The following is a 19,390-nucleotide window of genomic DNA, read 5'->3' as shown; positions in this document are numbered from 1 at the left end:
TGATATACACGATATACAGTCAGTAGAGTATATGTAAGCTACATACGCTATGCATACTCAAACACTAAGTTTATTTAAAAATTAAAACTACTATGTGTGTGTGCAATGTTGGGAAGTATAAACTGGTGAAAGAGAAGTATTGTCATGCAATCCATTGATTTCAACAATGTAACTGTCTTATGAATACTATCTATTTAAACTGTAACTGTAATGGAATGCAGTTACTCATAATTTTTTGTATTCTGAATACGTAACGCTGTTAAATGTATTCTGTTACTCCCCGAAACACTGTGTGTGTGTGTGTGTGTGTGTGTGTGTGTGTGTGTGTGTGTGTCTGTATGTGTGTGTGTGTGTGTGTGTGTGTGTGTGCGCGCGCGGAGAACGAAGGCAAAGGGACTGGCAAAATTCTGTTCAATTTCTACTCTATTTGGTAGCATGAAAACATGGAAAAGAAGATGCTTCGTGTGGTCCTTGCATGTGGTTTTGCTCAAATAAAAGCAATTAAGTGTGTGTGTGTGTGTGTGTGTGTGTGTGTGTGTGTGTGTGTGTGTGTGTGTGTGTGTGTGTGTTTGTGTGTGTGTCTTTTTGAGGTCTTACAAAAATTTGACTTTTTTTGTCCGATTTTGACGCCTTACGGCTGTATGCTGTTTTCTGTGACTTTTTGAGGTGAAAATTTTTTTTCACTTTTTCCCGATTTTGACGCCTTACTATACTATGACGTTTTTTATGACTTCTTGAGGTCAAAAATTTTTTTCACTTTTTTTGGCCGATTTTGACGCCTTACTATACTATGACGTTTTTTTATGACTTTTTGAGGTGAAAAAAAAATTCACTTTTTTTGCCCGATTTTGACGCCTTACTATACTATGACGTTTTTTATGACTTTTTGAGGTCAAAAATTTTTTTCACTTTTTTTGGCCGATTTTGACGCCTTACTATACTATGACGTTTTTTATGACTTTTTGAGGTGAAAAAAATTTTTGACTTTTTTTGGCCGATTTTGATGCCTTACTATACTATGACGTTTCTTATGACATTTTGAGGTAAAAAAAAATGTTGACTTTTTTTGGCCGATTTTGACGCCTTACTATACTATGACGTTTTTTATGACATTTCGAGGTGAAAAATTTTTTTGACTTTTTTTGGCCGAAAAAAACGCCATACTATACTATGACGTTTTTTCTGACTTTTTGAGTTCAAAATTTTTTTTGACTTTTTTTGCCCGATTTTGATGCCTTACTATACTATGACGTTTTTTCTGACTTTTTGAGGTCAAAATTTTTTTTTCACTTTTTTTGGCCGATTTTGACGCCTTACTATACTATGACGTTTTTTATGACATTTTGAGTTCAAAAATGTTTTTCACTTTTTTTGCCCGATTTTGACGCCTTACTATACTATGACGTTTTTTATGACTTTTTGAGGTGAAAAAAAATTTTGACTTTTTTTTCCCGATTTTGACGCCTTACTATACTATGACGTTTTTTATGACTTTTTGAGATCAAAAGAAATTTTGACTTTTTTTGGCCGATTTTGACGCCTTGCTATACTATGACGTTTTTTATGACTTTTTGAGGTGAAAAAATTTTTTGACTGTTTTTGGCCGAAAACAACGCCATACTATACTATGACGTTTTTTATGACATTTTGAGGTGAAAAAAAATTTGGCTTTTTTTGTCCGATTTTGACGCCTTTCTATACTATGACGTTTTTTATGACTTTTTGAGGTCAAAAATTTTTTTCACTTTTTTTGCCCGATTTTGACGCCTTACTATACTATGACGTTTTTATGACATTTTGAGGTGAAAAAATTTTTTGACTTTCTTTGCCCGATTTTGACGCCTTACTATACTATGACATTTTTTATGACTTTTTGAGGTGAAAAATTTTTTTGACTTTTTTTGGCCGAAAAAAACGCCATACTATACTATGACGTTTTTTATGACTTTTTGAGGTCAAAAATGTTTTTCACTTTTTTTGCCCGATTTTGACGCCTTACTATACTATGACGTTTTTTATGACTTTTGGAGGTCAAAAAAATTTTTTGACTTTTTTTGTCCGATTTTGACGCCTTACTATACTATGACGTTTTTTATGACTTTTGGAGGTCAAAAAAAATTTTGACTTTCTTTGCCCGATTTTGACGCCTTACTATACTATGACGTTTTTTATGACTTTTTGAGATCAAAAAAAATTTTGACTTTTTTTGGCCGACTTTGACGCCTTACTATACTATGACGTTTTTAATGACATTTTGAGGTGAAAAAAATTTTTGACTTTTTTTGGCCGAAAAAAACGCCATACTATACTGTGACGTTTTTTATGACATTTTGAGGTGAAAAAAATTTTTGACTGTTTTTGGCCGAAAACAACGCCATACTATACTATGACGTTTTTTATGACATTTTGAGGTGAAAAAAAATTTGGCTTTTTTTGTCCGATTTTGACGCCTTACTATACTATGACGTTTTTTATGACTTTTGGAGGTCAAAAATTTTTTTCACTTTTTTTGCCCGATTTTGACGCCTTACTATACTATGACGTTTTTATGACATTTTGAGGTGAAAAAATTTTTTGACTTTCTTTGCCCGATTTTGACGCCTTACTATACTATTACATTTTTTATGACTTTTTGAGGTGAAAAAAACGACATACTATACTATGACGTTTTTTATGACTTTTTGAGATCAAAAAAAATTTTGACTTTTTTTGGCCGAAAAAAAACGCCATACTATACTATGACGTTTTTTATGACATTTTGAGGTGAAAAAAATTTTTTGACTTTTTTTGGCCGAAAAAAACGCCATACTATTCTATGACGTTTTTTATGACTTTTTGAGGTCAAAAATTTTTTTCACTTTTTTTGCCCGATTTTGACGCCTTACTATACAATGACGTTTTTTATGACATTTTGAGGTGAAAAAAAATTTTGACTTTTTTTGTCCGATTTTGACGCCTTACTATACTATGACGTTTTTTATGACTTTTTGAGGTGAAAAATTTTTTTCACTTTTTTTGGCCGATTTTGACGCCATACTATACTATGACGTTTTTTATGACTTTTTGAGATCAAAAATTTTTTTCACTTTTTTTGCCCGATTTTGACGCCTTACTATACTATGACGTTTTTTATGACTTTTGGAGGTCAAAAAAAATTTTGACTTTTTTTGGCCGATTTTGACGCCTTACTATACTATGACGTTTTTTATGACTTTTTGAGGTGAAAAAAATTTTTGACTTTTTTTGGCCGATTTTGACGCCATACTATACTATGACGTTTTTTATGACTTTTTGAGGTGAAAAAAAATTTTGACTTTTTTTGGCCGAAAAAAACGCCATACTATACTATGACGTTTTTTATGACTTTTTGAGGTGAAAAAAAATTTTGACTTTTTTTGGCCGATTTTGACGCCATACTATACTATGACGTTTTTTATGACATTTTGAGGTGAAAAAAAATTTTGACTTTTTTTGGCCGAAAAAAACGCCATACTATACTATGGCGTTTTTTATGACTTTTTGAGGTCAAAATTTTTTTTCACTTTTATTGCCCGATTTTGACGCCTTACTATACTATGACGTTTTTTATGACATTTTGAGGTGAAAAAAAATTTTGACTTTTTTTGTCCGATTTTGACGCCTTACTATACTATGACGTTTTTTATGACTTTTTGAGGTGAAAAATTTTTTTCACTTTTTTTGTCCGATTTTGACGCCTTACTATACTATGACGTTTTTTATGACATTTTGAGTTGAAAAAAATTTTTGACTTTTTTTGGCCGAAAAAAACGCCATACTATACTGTGACGTTTTTTATGACTTTTTGAGGTCAAAATTTTTTTTCACTTTTATTGCCCGATTTTGACGCCTAACTATACTATGACGTTTTTTATGACATTTTGAGGTGAAAAAAATTTTTGACTTTTTTTGGCCGAAAAAAACGCCATACTATACTATGACGTTTTTTATGACTTTTTGAGGTCAAAATTTTTTTCACTTTTTTTGCCCGATTTTGACGCCTTACTATACTATGACGTTTTTTATGACTTTTGGAGGTCAAAAAAAATGTTGACTTTTTTTGTCCGATTTTGACGCCTTACTATACTATGACGTTTTTTATGACTTTTTGAGGTGAAAAAAAATTTTGACTTTTTTTGGCCGATTTTGACGCCATACTATACTATGACGTTTTTTATGACTTTTTGAGGTGAAAAAAAATTTTGACTTTTTTTGGCCGAAAAAAACGCCATACTATACTATGACGTTTTTTATGACTTTTTGAGGTGAAAAAAAATTTTGACTTTTTTTGGCCGATTTTGACGCCATACTATACTATGACGTTTTTTATGACATTTTGAGGTGAAAAAAAATTTTGACTTTTTTTGGCCGAAAAAAACGCCATACTATACTATGACGTTTTTTATGACTTTTTGAGGTCAAAATTTGTTTTCACTTTTATTGCCCGATTTTGACGCCTTACTATACTATGACGTTTTTTATGACATTTTGAGGTGAAAAAAAATTTTGACTTTTTTTGTCCGATTTTGACGCCTTACTATACTATGACGTTTTTTATGACATTTTGAGGTGAAAAAAAATTTTGACTTTTTTTGGCCGAAAAAAACGCCATACTATACTATGACGTTTTTTATGACTTTTGGAGGTCAAAAAAAATGTTGACTTTTTTTGTCAGATTTTGACGCCTTACTATACTATGACGTTTTTTATGACTTTTGGAGGTCAAAAAAAATTTTGACTTTTTTTGGCCGATTTTGACGCCATACTATACTATGACGTTTTTTATGACATTTTGAGGTGAAAAAAAATTTTGACTTTTTTTGTCCGATTTTGACGCCTTACTATACTATGACGTTTTTTATGACTTTTTGAGGTGAAAAATTTTTTTCACTTTTTTTGTCCGATTTTGACGCCTTACTATACTATGACGTTTTTTATGACATTTTGAGTTGAAAAAAATTTTTGACTTTTTTTGGCCGAAAAAAACGCCATACTATACTATGACGTTTTTTATGACTTTTTGAGGTCAAAATTTTTTTTCACTTTTATTGCCCGATTTTGACGCCTAACTATACTATGACGTTTTTTATGACATTTTGAGGTGAAAAAAAATTTTTGACTTTTTTTGGCCGAAAAAAACGCCATACTATACTATGACGTTTTTTATGACTTTTTGAGGTCAAAATTTTTTTCACTTTTTTTGCCCGATTTTGACGCCTTACTATACTATGACGTTTTTTATGACTTTTGGAGGTCAAAAAAAATGTTGACTTTTTTTGTCCGATTTTGACGCCTTACTATACTATGACGTTTTTTATGACTTTTTGAGGTGAAAAAAAATTTTGACTTTTTTTGGCCGATTTTGACGCCATACTATACTATGACGTTTTTTATGACATTTTGAGGTGAAAAAAAATTTTGACTTTTTTTGGCCGAAAAAAACGCCATACTATACTATGACGTTTTTTATGACTTTTTGAGGTCAAAATTTTTTTTCACTTTTATTGCCCGATTTTGACGCCTTACTATACTATGACGTTTTTTATGACTTTTGGAGGTCAAAAAATTTTTTTGACTTTTTTTGTCCGATTTTGACGCCTTACTATACTATGACGTTTTTTATGACTTTTGGAGGTCAAAAAAAATTTTGACTTTTTTTGGCCGAAAAAAACGCCATACTATACTATGACGTTTTTTATGACTTTTTGAGGTGAAAAAAATTTTTGACTTTTGTTGGCCGAAAAAAACGCCATACTATATTATGACGTTTTTTATGACTTTTTGAGGTGAAAAAAAATTTTGACTTTTTTTGGCCGATTTTGACGCCATACTATACTATGACGTTTTTTATGACATTTTGAGGTGAAAAAAAATTTTGACTTCTTTTGGCCGAAAAAAACGCCATACTATACTATGACGTTTTTTATGACTTTTTGAGGTCAAATTTTTTTTTCACTTTTTTTGCCCGATTTTGACGCCTTACTATACTATGACGTTTTTTATGACATTTTGAGGTCAAAAAAATTTTTGACTTTTTTTGGCCGAAAAAAACGCCATACTATACTATGACGTTTTTTATGACTTTTTGAGGTCAAAAAAATTTTTGACTTTTTTTGGCCGAAAAAAACGCCATACGATACTATGACGTTTTTTATGACTTTTGGAGGTCAAAAAAAATTTTGACTTTTTTTGGCTGAAAAAAAACGCCATACTATACTATGACGTTTTTTATGACATTTTGAGGTGAAAAAAGATTTTTGACTTTTTTTGGCCGAAAAAAACGCCATACTATACTATGACGTTTTTTATGACTTTTTGAGGTCAAAATTTTTTTTCACTTTTTTTGCCCGATTTTGACGCCTTACTATACTATGACGTTTTTTATGACATTTTGAGGTGAAAAAAATTTTTGACTTTTTTTGTCCGATTTTGACGCCTTACTATACTATGACGTTTTTTATGACTTTTTGAGGTGAAAAATTTTTTTCACTTTTTTTGTCCGATTTTGACGCCTTACTATACTATGACGTTTTTTATGACATTTTGAGTTGAAAAAAATTTTTGACTTTTTTTGGCCGAAAAAAACGCCATACTATACTATGACGTTTTTTATGACTTCTGGAGGTCAAAATTTTTTTTCACTTTTATTGCCCGATTTTGACGCCTTACTATACTATGACGTTTTTTATGACATTTTGAGGTCAAAAAATTTTTTGACTTTTTTTGGCCGAAAAAAACGCCATACTATACTATGACGTTTTTTATGACATTTTGAGGTGAAAAAAATTTTTGACTTTTTTTGTCCGATTTTGACGCCATACTATACTATGATGTTTTTTATGACTTTTTGAGGTGAAAAAAAATTTTGACTTTTTTTGGCCGAAAAAAACGCCATACTATACTATGACATTTTTTATGACTTTTTGAGGTGAAAATTTTTTTTCACTTTTTTTGTCCGATTTTGACGCCTTACTATACTATGACGTTTTTTATGACTTTTGGAGGTGAAAAAAAATTTTGACTTTTTTTGGCCGATTTTGACGCCTTACTATACTATGACGTTTTTTATGACTTTTTGAGGTGAAAAAAAATTTTGACTTTTTTTGGCCGAAAAAAACGCCATACTATACTATGACGTTTTTTATGACTTTTTGAGGTCAAAATTTTTTTTCACTTTTATTGCCCGATTTTGACGCCTTACTATACTATGACGTTTTTTATGACATTTTGAGGTGAAAAAAAATTTTGACTTTTTTTGTCCGATTTTGACGGCTTACTATACTATGACGTTTTTTATGACTTTTTGAGGTGAAAAATTTTTTTCACTTTTTTTGTCCGATTTTGACGCCTTACTATACTATGACGTTTTTTATGACATTTTGAGTTGAAAAAAATTTTTGACTTTTTTTGGCCGAAAAAAACGCCATACTATATACTATGACGTTTTCTATGACTTTTTGAGGTCAAAATTTTTTTTCACTTTTTTTGGCCGATTTTGACGCCTTACTATACTATGACGTTTTTTATGACATTTTGAGGTCAAAAAAAATTTTGACTTTTTTTGTCCGACTTTGACGCCTTACTATACTATGACGTTTTTTATGACTTTTTGAGGTCAAAAATTTTTTTCACTTTTTTTGCCCGATTTTGACGCCTTACTATACTATGACGTTTTTTATGACTTTTGGAGGTCAAAAAAAATTTTGACTTTTTTTGTCCGATTTTGACGCCTTACTATACTATGACGTTTTTTATGACTTTTGGAGGTCAAAAAAAATTTTGACTTTCTTTGCCAGATTTTGACGCCTTACTATACTATGACGTTTTTTATGACTTTTTGAGATCAAAAAAAATTTTGACTTTTTTTGGCTGAAAAAAACGCCATACTATACTATGACGTTTTTTATGACATTTTGAGGTGAAAAAATTTTTTTGACTTTTTTTGGCCGAAAAAAACGCCATACTATACTATGACGTTTTTTATGACTTTTTGAGGTGAAAAAAATTTTTAACTCTTTTTGACCGATTTTGACGCCATACTATACTATGACGTTTTTTATGACTTTTTGAGGTCAAAATTTTTTTTCACTTTTTTTGCCCGATTTTGACGCCTAACTATACTATGACGTTTTTTATGACTTTTGGAGGTCAAAAAAAATTTTGACTTTTTTTGTCCGATTTTGACACCTTACTATACTATGACGTTTTTTATGACTTTTGGAGGTCAAAAAAAATTTTGACTTTTTTTGTCCGATTTTGACGCCTTACTATACTATGACGTTTTTTATGACTTTTGGAGGTCAAAAAAAATTTTGACTTTCTTTGCCCGATTTTGACGCCTTACTATACTATGACGTTTTTTATGACTTTTTGAGATCAAAAAAAATTTTGACTTTTTTTGGCTGAAAAAAACGCCATACTATACTATGACGTTTTTTATGACATTTTGAGGTGAAAAAAATTTTTTGACTTTTTTTGGCCGAAAAAAACGCCATACTATACTATGACGTTTTTTATGACTTTTTGAGGTGAAAAAAAAATTTGACTTTTTTTGGCCGAAAAAAACGCCATACTATACTATGACGTTTTTTATGACTTTTTGAGGTGAAAAAAAATTTTGACTTTTTTTGGCCGATTTTGACGCCATACGATACTATGACGTTTTTTATGACTTTTGGAGGTCAAAAAAAATTTTGACTTTTTTTGGCTGAAAAAAAACGCCATACTATACTATGACGTTTTTTATGACATTTTGAGGTGAAAAAAGATTTTTGACTTTTTTTGGCCGAAAAAAAACGCCATACTATACTATGACGTTTTTTATGACTTTTTGAGGTCAAAATTTTTTTTCACTTTTTTTGCCCGATTTTGACGCCTTACTATACTATGACGTTTTTTATGACATTTTGAGGTGAAAAAAAATTTTGACTTTTTTTGTCCGATTTTGACGCCTTACTATACTATGACGTTTTTTATGACTTTTTGAGGTGAAAAATTTTTTTCACTTTTTTTGTCCGATTTTGACGCCTTACTATACTATGACGTTTTTTATGACATTTTGAGTTGAAAAAAATTTTTGACTTTTTTTGGCCGATTTTGACGCCATACTATACTATGACGTTTTTTATGACTTTTTGAGGTGAAAAAAAATTTTGACTTTTTTTGGCCGAAAAAAACGCCATACTATACTATGACATTTTTTATGAGTTTTTGAGGTGAAAAATTTTTTTCACTTTTTTTGGCCGATTTTGACGCCTTACTATACTATGACGTTTTTTATGACTTTTGGAGGTCAAAAAAAATGTTGACTTTTTTTGGCCGATTTTGATGCCTTACTATACTATGACGTTTTTTATGACTTTTTGAGGTGAAAAAAATTTTTGACTTTTTTTGGCCGAAAAAAACGCCATACTATACTATGACATTTTTTATGAGTTTTTGAGGTGAAAAATTTTTTTCACTTTTTTTGGCCGATTTTGACGCCTTACTATACTATGACGTTTTTTATGACTTTTGGAGGTCAAAAAAAATGTTGACTTTTTTTGGCCGATTTTGATGCCTTACTATACTATGACGTTTTTTATGACTTTTTGAGGTGAAAAAAATTTTTGACTTTTTTTGGCCGATTTTGACGCCATACTATACTATGACGTTTTTTATGACTTTTTGAAGTGAAAAAAATTTTTGACTTTTTTTGGCTGAAAAAAACGCCATACTATACTATGACGTTTTTTATGACTTTTGGAGGTCAAAAAATTTTTTGACTTTTTTTGGCCGATTTTGACGCCATACTATACTATGACGTTTTTTATGACATTTTGAGGTGAAAAAAAATTTTGACTTTTTTTGTCCGATTTTGACGCCTTACTATACTATGACGTTTTTTATGACTTTTTGAGGTCAAAAATTTTTTTCACTTTTTTTGGCCGATTTTGACGCCTTACTATACTATGACGTTTTTTATGACATTTTGAGGTGAAAAAAAATTTTGACTTTTTTTGGCCGGAAAAAAACGCCATACGATACTATGACGTTTGTTATGACTTTTGGAGGTCAAAAAAAATGTTGACTTTTTTTGTCCGATTTTGACACCTTACTATACTATGACGTTTTTTATGACTTTTTGAGGTGAAAAATTTTTTTGACTTTTTTTGGCCGATTTTGACGCCATACTATACTATGACGTTTTTTATGACTTTTGGAGGTCAAAAAAAATTTTGACTTTTTTTGGCCGATTTTGACGCCTTACTATACTATGACGTTTTTTATGACTTTTTGAGGTGAAAAAAATTTTTGACTTTTTTTGGCCGATTTTGACGCCATACTATACTATGACGTTTTTTATGACTTTTTGAGGTGAAAAAAAATTTTGACTTTTTTTGGCCGAAAAAAACGCCATACTATACTATGACGTTTTTTATGACTTTTTGAGATCAAAAAAAATTTTGACTTTTTTTGGCCGATTTTGACGCCTTACTATACTATGACGTTTTTTATGACTTTTTGAGGTCAAAAATTTTTTTCACTTTTTTTGTCCGATTTTGACGCCTTACTATACTATGACGTTTTTTATGACTTTTTGAGGTGAAAAAAAATTTTGACTTTTTTTGGCCGAAAAAAACGCCATACTATACTATGACGTTTTATATGACTTTTTGAGGTGAAAAAATTTTTTGACTTTTTTTGGCCGATTTTGACGCCATACTATACTATGACGTTTTTTATGACTTTTTGAGATCAAAAAAAATTTTTGACTTTTTTTGTCCGATTTTGACGCCATACTATACTATGACGTTTTTTATGACTTTTTGAGGTCAAAATTTTTTTCCACTTTTATTGCCCGATTTTGACGCCTTACTATACTATGACGTTTTTTATGACATTTTGAGGTGAAAAAAATTTTTGACTTTTTTTGGCCGATTTTGACGCCATACTATAATATGACGTTTTTTATGACTTTTTGAGGTGAAAAAAAATTTTGACTTTTTTTTGGCCAAAAAAACGCCATACTATACTATGACGTTTTTTATGACATTTTGAGGTGAAAAAATTTTTTGACTTTTTTTGGCCGAAAAAAACGCCATACTATACTATGACGTTTTTTATGACTTTTTGAGGTCAAAATTTTTTTTCACTTTTATTGCCCGATTTTGACGCCTTACTATACTATGACGTTTTTTATGACATTTTGAGGTGAAAAAAATTTTTGACTTTTTTTGGCCGAAAAAAACGCCATACTATGCTATGACGTTTTTTATGACTTTTTGAGGTGAAAAAAATTTTTGACTTTTTTTGGCCGATTTTGACGCCATACTATACTATGACGTTTTTTATGACTTTTTGAGATCAAAAAAAATTTTGACTTTTTTTGGCTGAAAAAAACGCCATACTATACTATGACGTTTTTTATGACATTTTGAGGTGAAAAAATTTTTTTGACTTTTTTTGGCCGAAAAAAACGCCATACTATACTATGACGTTTTTTATGACTTTTTGAGGTCAAATTTTTTTTTCACTTTTTTTGCCCGATTTTGACGCCTTACTATACTATGATGTTTTTTATGACATTTTGAGGTCAAAAAAATTTTTGACTTTTTTTGTCCGACTTTGACGCCTTACTATACTATGACGTTTTTTATGACTTTTTGAGGTCAAAAATTTTTTTCACTTTTTTTGGCCGATTTTGACGCCTTACTATACTATGACGTTTTTTATGACATTTTGAGGTGAAAAAAATTTTTGACTTTTTTTGTCCGATTTTGACGCCTTACTATACTATGACGTTTTTTATGACTTTTTGAGGTCAAAAATTTTTTTCACTTTTTTTGGCCGATTTTGACGCCTTACTATACTATGACGTTTTTTATGACATTTTGAGGTGAAAAAAAATTTTGACTTTTTTTGGCCGAAAAAAACGCCATACTATACTATGACGTTTTTTATGACTTTTTGAGGTGAAAAAAAATTTTGACTTTTTTTGTCCGATTTTGACGCCTTACTATACTATGACGTTTTTTATGACTTTTTGAGGTCAAAAATTTTTTTCACTTTTTTTGGCCGATTTTGACGCCTTACTATACTATGACGTTTTTTATGACTTTTGGAGGTCAAAATTTTTTTTCACTTTTATTGCCCGATTTTGACGCCTTACTATACTATGACGTTTTTTATGACATTTTGAGGTGAAAAAAAATTTTGACTTTTTTTGGCCGAAAAAAACGCAATACTATGCTATGACGTTTTTTATGACTTTTTGAGGTGAAAAAAATTTTTGACTTTTTTTGGCCGATTTTGACGCCATACTATACTATGACGTTTTTTATGACTTTTTGAGATCAAAAAAAATTTTGACTTTTTTTGGCTGAAAAAAACGCCATACTATACTATGACGTTTTTTATGACATTTTGAGGTGAAAAAATTTTTTTGACTTTTTTTGGCCGAAAAAAACGCCATACTATACTATGACGTTTTTTATGACTTTTTGAGGTCAAATTTTTTTTTCACTTTTTTTGCCCGATTTTGACGCCTTACTATACTATGATGTTTTTTATGACATTTTGAGGTCAAAAAAATTTTTGACTTTTTTTGTCCGACTTTGACGCCTTACTATACTATGACGTTTTTTATGACTTTTTGAGGTCAAAAATTTTTTTCACCTTTTTTGGCCGAAAAAAACGCCATACTATACTATGACGTTTTTTATGACTTTTTGAGGTCAAAATTTTTTTTCACTTTTATTGCCCGATTTTGACGCCTAACTATACTATGACGTTTTTTATGACATTTTGAGGTGAAAAAATTTTTTGACTTTTTTTGTCCGATTTTGACGCCATACTATATTATGACGTTTTTTATGACTTTTTGAGGTGAAAATTTTTTTTCACTTTTTTTGTCCGATTTTGACGCCTTACTATACTATGACGTTTTTTATGACTTTTGGAGGTCAAAATTTTTTTTCACTTTTTTTGGCCGATTTTGACGCCTTACTATACTATGACGTTTTTTATGACTTTTTGAGGTGAAAAAAAATTTTGACTTTTTTTGGCCGAAAAAAACGCCATACTATACTATGACGTTTTTTATGACTTTTTGAGGTCAAAATTTTTTTTCACTTTTTTTGCCCGATTTTGACGCCTTACTATACTATGATGTTTTTTATGACATTTTGAGGTCAAAAAAATTTTTGACTTTTTTTGTCCGACTTTGACGCCTTACTATACTATGACGTTTTTTATGACTTTTGGAGGTCAAAAAAAAATTTGACTTTCTTTGCCCGATTTTGACGCCTTACTATACTATGACGTTTTTTATGACTTTTTGAGGTGAAAAAAATTTTTGACTTTTTTTGGCCGAAAAAAACGCCATACTATACTATGATGTTTTTTATGACTTTTTGAGGTCAAAAATTTTTTTCACTTTTTTTGCCCGATTTTGACGCCTTACTATACTATGACGTTTTTTATGACTTTTTGAGGTGAAAAAAAATTTTGACTTTTTTTGGCCGATTTTGACGCCATACTATACTATGACGTTTTTTATGACTTTTTGAGGTCAAAAATTTTTTTCACTTTTTTTGCCCGATTTTGACGCCTTACTATACTATGACGTTTTTTATGACTTTTGGAGGTCAAAAAAAAAATTGACTTTCTTTGCCCGATTTTGACGCCTTACTATACTATGACGTTTTTTATGACTTTTTGAGGTGAAAAAAATTTTTGACTTTTTTTGGCCGAAAAAAACGCCATACTATACTATGATGTTTTTTATGACTTTTTGAGGTCAAAAATTTTTTTCACTTTTTTTGCCCGATTTTGACGCCTTACTATACTATGACGTTTTTTATGACTTTTGGAGGTCAAAAAAAATTTTGACTTTTTTTGTCCGATTTTGACGCCTTACTATACTATGACGTTTTTTATGACTTTTGGAGGTCAAAAAATTTTTTGACTTTTTTTGGCCGAAAAAAACGCCATACTATACTATGACGTTTTTTATGACATTTTGAGGTGAAAAAATTTTTTTGACTTTTTTTGGCCGAAAAAAATGCCATACTATACTATGACGTTTTTTATGACATTTTGAGGTGAAAAAAATTTTTTGACTTTTTTTGGCAGAAAAAAACGCCATACTATACTATGACTTTTTGAGGTCAAAATTTTATTTCACTTTTTTTGCCCGATTTTGACACCTTACTATACTATGACGTTTTTTATGACATTTTGAGGTCAAAATTTTTTTTCACTTTTTTTGCCCGATTTTGACGCCTTACTATACTATGACGTTTTTTATGACATTTTGAGGTGAAAAAAAATTTTGACTTTTTTTGGCCGAAAAAAACGCCATACTATACTATGATGTTTTTTATGACTTTTTGAGGTCAAAATTTTTTTTCACTTTTATTGCCCGATTTTGACGCCTAACTATACTATGACGTTTTTTATGACATTTTGAGGTGAAAAAAAATTTTGACTTTTTTTGGCCGATTTTGACGCCATACTATACTATGACGTTTTTTATGACTTTTTGAGGTCAAAAATTTTTTTCACTTTTTTTGGCCGATTTTGACGCCTTACTACACTATGACGTTTTTTATGACATTTTGAGGTGAAAAAAATTTTTGACTTTTTTTGGCCGAAAAAAACGCCATACTATACTATGACGTTTTTTATGACTTTTTGAGGTGAAAAAAAATTTTGACTTTTTTTGGCCGATTTTGACGCCATACTATACTATGACGTTTTTTATGACTTTTTGAGGTGAAAAAAAATTTTGACTTTTTTTGGCCGAAAAAAACGCCATACTATACTATGACGTTTTTTATGACTTTTTGAGGTCAAAAATTTTTTTCACTTTTTTTGCCCGATTTTGACGCCTTACTATACTATGACGTTTTTTATGACTTTTGGAGGTCAAAAAAAATGTTGACTTTTTTTGTCCGATTTTGACGCCTTACTATACTATGACGTTTTTTATGACTTTTGGAGGTCAAAAAAAAATTTGACTTTCTTTGCCCGATTTTGACGCCTTACTATACTATGACGTTTTTTATGACTTTTTGAGGTGAAAAAAATTTTTGACTTTTTTTGGCCGAAAAAAACGCCATACTATACTATGATGTTTTTTCTGACTTTTTGAGGTCAAAAATTTTTTTCACTTTTTTTGCCCGATTTTGACGCCTTACTATACTATGACGTTTTTAATGACTTTTTGAGGTGAAAAAAAATTTTGACTTTTTTTGGCCGATTTTGACGCCATACTATACTATGACGTTTTTTATGACTTTTTGAGGTGAAAAAAAATTTTGACTTTTTTTGGCCGAAAAAAACGCCATACTATACTATGACGTTTTTTATGACTTTTTGAGGTCAAAAATTTTTTTCACTTTTTTTGCCCGATTTTGACGCCTTACTATACTATGACGTTTTTTATGACTTTTGGAGGTGAAAAAAAATTTAGACTTTTTTTGGCCGAAAAAAACGCCATACTATACTATGACGTTTTTTATGACTTTTTGAGGTGAAAAAAAATTTTGACTTTTTTTGTCCGATTTTGACGCCATACTATACTATGACGTTTTTTATGACTTTTTGAGGTGAAAAAAAATTTTGACTTTTTTTTGGCCGAAAAAAAACGCCATACTATACTATGACGTTTTTTATGACTTTTTGAGGTCAAAAATTTTTTTCACTTTTTTTGGCCGATTTTGACGCCTTACTATACTATGACGTTTTTTATGACATTTTGAGGTGAAAAAAAATTTTGACTTTTTTTGGCCGAAAAAAACGCCATACTATACTATGATGTTTTTTATGACTTTTTGAGGTGAAAAAAATTTTTGACTTTTTTTGGCCGAAAAAAACGCCATACTATACTATGACGTTTTTTATGACATTTTGAGGTGAAAAAAATTTTTTGACTTTTTTTGGCCGAAAAAAACGCCATACTATACTATGACGTTTTTTATGACTTTTTGAGGTGAAAAAAAATTTTGACTTTCTTTGCCCGATTTTGACGCCTTACTATACTATGACGTTTTTTATGACATTTTGAGGTGAAAAAAATTTTGACTTTTTTTGTCCGATTTTGACGCCTTACTATACTATTGACGTCTTTTATGACATTTTGAGGTGAAAATTTTTTTTGACTTTTTTTGCCTGATTTTGACGCCTTACTATACTATGACGTTTTTTATGACATTTTGAGGTGAAAAAAAATTTTGACTTTTTTTGGCCGAAAAAAACGCCATACTATACTATGACGTTTTTTATGACTTTTTGAGGTGAAAAAAATTTTTGACTTTTTTTGTCCGATTTTGACGCCATACTATACTATGACGTTTTTTATGACTTTTTGAGGTGAAAAAAAATTTTGACTTTTTTTGGCCGAAAAAAACGCCATACTATACCATGACGTTTTTTATGACATTTTGAGGTCAAAATTTTTTTTCACTTTTATTGCCCGATTTTGACGCCTTACTATACTATGACGTTTTTTATGACTTTTGGAGGTCAAAAAAAATGTTGACTTTTTTTGTCCGATTTTGACGCCTTACTATACTATGACGTTTTTTATGACTTTTGGAGGTCAAAAAAAAATTTGACTTTCTTTGCCCGATTTTGACGCCTTACTATACTATGACGTTTTTTATGACTTTTTGAGGTGAAAAATTTTTTTGACTTTTTTTGGCCGAAAAAAACGCCATACTATACTATGATGTTTTTTATGACTTTTGGAGGTCAAAAATTTTTTTCACTTTTTTTGGCCGATTTTGACGCCTTACTATACTATGACGTTTTTTATGACTTTTGGAGGTCAAAAAAAATTTTGACTTTTTTTGTCCGATTTTGACGCCTTACTATACTATGACGTTTTTTATGACTTTTGGAGGTCAAAAAATTTTTTGACTTTTTTTGGCCGAAAAAAACGCCATACTATACTATGACGTTTTTTATGACATTTTGAGGTGAAAAAAAATTTTGACTTTTTTTGGCCGAAAAAAACGCCATACTATACTATGAGGTTTTTTATGACTTTTTGAGGTGAAAAAAAATTTTGACTTTTTTTGGCCGAAAAAAACGCCATACTATACTATGACGTTTTTTATGACATTTTGAGGTGAAAAAAATTTTTTGACTTTTTTTGGCCGAAAAAAACGCCATACTATACTATGACGTTTTTTATGACTTTTTGAGGTGAAAAAAAATTTTGACTTTCTTTGCCCGATTTTGACGCCTTACTATACTATGACGTTTTTTATGACATTTTGAGGTGAAAAAAATTTTGACTTTTTTTGTCCGATTTTGACGCCTTACTATACTATTGACGTCTTTTATGACATTTTGAGGTGAAAATTTTTTTTGACTTTTTTTGCCTGATTTTGACGCCTTACTATACTATGACGTTTTTTATGACATTTTGAGGTGAAAAAAATTTTTGACTTTTTTTGGCCGAAAAAAACGCCATACTATACTATGACTTTTTGAGGTCAAAATTTTATTTCACTTTTTTTGCCCGATTTTGACGCCTTACTATACTATGACGTTTTTTATGACATTTTGAGGTCAAAAAAAATTTTGACTTTTTTTGTCCGACTTTGACGCCTTACTATACTATGACGTTTTTTAGGACTTTTTGAGGTCAAAAAAAATTTTGACTTTTTTTGTCCGAAAAAAACGCCATACTATACTATGACGTTTTTTATGACTTTTTGAGGTCAAAATTTTTTTTCACTTTTATTGCCCGATTTTGACGCCTTACTATACTATGACGTTTTTTATGACTTTTTGAGGTGAAAAAAAATTTTGACTTTTTTTTGGCCGAAAAAAACGCCATACTATACTATGACGTTTTTTATGACTTTTTGAGGTCAAAATTTTTTTTCACTTTTATTGCCCGATTTTGACGCCTTACTATACTATGACGTTTTTTATGACATTTTGAGGTGAAAAAAAATTTTGACTTTTTTTGGCCGAAAAAAACGCCATACTATACTATGACGTTTTTTATGACTTTTTGAGGTCAAAATTTTTTTTCACTTTTATTGCCCGATTTTGACGCCTTACTATACTATGACGTTTTTTATGACTTTTTGAGGTGAAAAAAAATTTTGACTTTTTTTGGCCGATTTTGACGCCATACTATACTATGACGTTTTTTATGACTTTTTGAGGTGAAAAAAAATTTTGACTTTTTTTTGGCCGAAAAAAACGCCATACTATACTATGACGTTTTTTATGACTTTTTGAGGTCAAAATTTTTTTTCACTTTTATTGCCCGATTTTGACGCCTTACTATACTATGACGTTTTTTATGACATTTTGAGGTGAAAAAAAATTTTGACTTTTTTTGGCCGAAAAAAACGCCATACTATACTATGACGTTTTTTATGACTTTTTGAGGTGAAAAAAAATTTTGACTTTTTTTGGCCGAAAAAAACGCCATACTATACTATGACGTTTTTTATGACATTTTGAGGTGAAAAAAATTTTTTGACTTTTTTTGGCCGAAAAAAACGCCATACTATACTATGACGTTTTTTATGACTTTTTGAGGTGAAAAAAATTTTTGACTTTCTTTGCCCGATTTTGACGCCTTACTATACTATGACGTTTTTTATGACATTTTGAGGTGAAAAAAAATTTTGACTTTTTTTGGCCGATTTTGACGCCATACTATACTATGACGTTTTTTATGACTTTTTGAGGTCAAAAATTTTTTTCACTTTTTTTGCCCGATTTTGACGCCTTACTATACTATGACGTTTTTTATGACTTTTGGAGGTCAAAAAAAATGTTGACTTTTTTTGTCCGATTTTGACGCCTTACTATACTATGACGTTTTTTATGACTTTTGGAGGTCAAAAAAAAATTTGACTTTCTTTGCCCGATTTTGACGCCTTACTATACTATGACGTTTTTTATGACTTTTTGAGGTGAAAAAAATTTTTGACTTTTTTTGGCCGAAAAAAACGCCATACTATACTATGATGTTTTTTATGACTTTTTGAGGTCAAAAATTTTTTTCACTTTTTTTGCCCGATTTTGACGCCTTACTATACTATGACGTTTTTTATGACTTTTGGAGGTCAAAAAAAATTTTGACTTTTTTTGTCCGATTTTGACGCCTTACTATACTATGACGTTTTTTATGACTTTTGGAGGTCAAAAAATTTTTTGACTTTTTTTGGCCGAAAAAAACGCCATACTATACTATGACGTTTTTTATGACATTTTGAGGTGAAAAAATTTTTTTGACTTTTTTTGGCCGAAAAAAATGCCATACTATACTATGACGTTTTTTATGACATTTTGAGGTGAAAAAAATTTTTTGACTTTTTTTGGCAGAAAAAAACGCCATACTATACTATGACTT

At 30.0% G+C, this 19,390-nt stretch overlaps 1 protein-coding gene across 1 annotated transcript in view; it reads right to left on the bottom strand.

The window, feature by feature from the left end:
* Positions 1-19,390, bottom strand: part of ext1b (exostosin glycosyltransferase 1b) — a 132,744-nt gene that overhangs the window by 3,454 nt on the left and 109,900 nt on the right. The window lies entirely within an intron of this gene.

The sequence above is a fragment of the Toxotes jaculatrix genome, chromosome 13 (assembly GCF_017976425.1).
Source record: "Toxotes jaculatrix isolate fToxJac2 chromosome 13, fToxJac2.pri, whole genome shotgun sequence".
Taxonomy (NCBI): Eukaryota; Metazoa; Chordata; class Actinopteri; family Toxotidae; genus Toxotes; species Toxotes jaculatrix.
Note: the sequence above shows the minus strand (reverse complement) of the source record. Positions and strands in the feature narration are given on the sequence as shown.